Source organism: Lampris incognitus, unplaced genomic scaffold (assembly GCF_029633865.1).
Source record: "Lampris incognitus isolate fLamInc1 unplaced genomic scaffold, fLamInc1.hap2 scaffold_91, whole genome shotgun sequence".
NCBI lineage: Eukaryota > Metazoa > Chordata > Actinopteri > Lampriformes > Lampridae > Lampris > Lampris incognitus.
The window spans coordinates 175,001-177,500 of NW_026611585.1; positions in this window are offsets into that span (position 1 = coordinate 175,001).

A 2,500-nucleotide genomic window follows, 5' to 3' on the forward strand; every position below is an offset into this window, starting at 1 on the left:
CTCTCACATTGACAACTGAGAGGCTTCTGAAAACCTGGCCACGCCCATCAGTAAAAACCACTACAGCAAGTGACGACATATGTACCTTCAAAGTGCTGTACTACAGGGTGCTGTTCAAAAGGTATCTATCCCGTTTACTCTCTATGCTTCATATATCATCATATTATTGAAAAGTGCAAGCCTTTAGGGACAACAGCAACTCAAGTCGCCGACGCTCTGTTGACTCAATAACTGCAGAGATCCAAACTTCTCCTGGCATTAACATCGGCACAAAAACTGTGCGCCGGGAGCTTCGTGGAATATGGGTTTCTATGGATTCAGAATGACATGTCAGAAAAGCTCCTGTAGGTGTAATGGTCAGTTATCTCAATACTTTTGGACATATATTGTGCGTGTGCGTGTGTCTGTGATACCTAACATAAACACACCTGTATTACTAGAATTGATAGTTCACGCCACAAAAGTGAGGGGCAAACATAGAAAAGCGTGCAACCCAGCCACTGAGGATGCACAAGCCAGTGCATTCTTAGTGCAGGTCCCAAGCCAGGACAAATGGGGAGGGTTGCGTCAGGAAGGGCATCCGGCGTCAAATCTTTGCCAAATCAAATATGCGGATCATAAATAAGATTTCCATACCGGATCGGTCGAGGCCCGGGTTACCGACGACCGCCATCGGTACTGTTAACCAGCGGAGTGCCGGTGGAAACTAGGCTACTGTTGGGCGAAGGAAAAGGAGAGGGGGAAGGCATGTCCAGAGGCAGCTAGAGAGGAGGAAGGGTAGGCGTGTGGAGGTGAGAGTCAGTCGGAACTTTGAATGTTGGCACTATGGCTAGTAAAGGGAGAGAGCTGGCTGACGTGATGGAAAGAAGAAAGGTGACAAGAGACAAGGTGGAAGGGGAGTAAGGCCAGGAGTATCGCAGGTGGGTTCAAACTCTTCTACCATGGTGCGAATGGGAGGAGAAATGGGGTAGGGGTCATTCTGAAGGAAGAGTATGTCAAGAGCGTGCTGGAGGTGAACACAGTGTCAGACAGAGTGAGGATTATGAAGCTGGAAATCGAAGGTGTATTGCTGACGGTTATCAGCGCATATGCCCCGCAAGTCGGGTGTAAGATGGACGAAAAAGAAGAATTCTGGAGTTGAGTTGGACGACGTGGTGGAAAGGGGACCCAAGGAGGAGGGAGTGGTGATTGGAGCGGACTTCGATGGACACGTTGCTGAAGGGAACAGAGGTGATGAGGAGTTGATGGTAAGGTATGGAATCGAGGAGAGAAATGTGGAAGGACAGATGGTGTTCGATTTTGCGAAAAGGATGGAAATGGCTGAGGTGAATACATATTTCAAGAAGAGGGAGGAGCACAGGGTGACGACGTATACGAGTGGAGGAAAGTGCACACAGGTGGACTATATCTTGTGTAGAAGGCGCGATGTAAAAGGGATTGCATACTGCAAGGTGGTGACAGGGCAGAACGTAGCTAGGCAGCATCGGATGGTGGTCTGTAAGATGACTTTGGAGACCAACATGAGGAAGCGAGTGAAGACACAGCCGAAGATCAAATGGTGGAAGTTGAAGAAGGAAGACTGTTGTGTGGAGTTCAGGCAGGAGTTAACACAGGCACTGAGTGGTAGTGAAGAGTTGCCAGATGGCTGGGCAAGCGCTGCAGAAATAGCGAGGAAGACAGCTAGGAAGGTACTTGGTGTGTCATCGGGACAGAGGAAGGAAGACAAGGAGACTTGGCGGTGGTGGTGGTGGTGGTGGTGGTGGTGGTGGTGGAAGGAGGAAGTAGAGCAAAGTATACAGAGGAAAAGGTTGGCAAAGAAGAAGTGGGATAGTCAGAGAGATGAAGAAAGTACACAGGAGTACAAGGAGATGCAGCGTAAAGCAAAGAGAGAGGTGGCAAAGGTAAAGGAAAAGTCGTACGGTGAGCTGTATGACAGGTTAGACACTAAGGAAGGAGAAAAAGACTTGTACAGATTGGCTAGACAGAGAGACCGAGCTGCCGAGGATGTGCGACAAGTTAGGGCGATCAAAGATACAGATGGAAATGTGCTGCCAAGCGAGGAGAGTGTGCTACGAAGTGGAAGGACTACTTTGACGGGCTGATAAATGAAGAAAATGAGAGAGAGAGAGAGAGAGAGAAAAGGTTGGTTGATTGAGAAGTATAGAGAAGGCCAGAAAGAGTTGCATTGTGTCTTTGTAGATTTACAGAAAGCATACGACAGGGTGCCGAGAGAGGAGGTGTGATATTGTAGGAGGAAGTCAAGAGTTGCACAGAAGTATGTAGGAGTGGTGCAGGCTATGTATGAGGGAAGTGTGACAATGCTGAGGTGCGTGGTTGGAATGACAGATGGGTTCAAGGTGGAGGTGGGATTACATCAAGGATCGGCTCTGAGCCCTTTCTTGGTTGCAACGGTGATGGACAGGTTGACGGACAAGATCAGGCAGGAGTCTCCATGGACGATGATGTTCGCGGATGACATTGTCATCTGTAGCGACAGTAG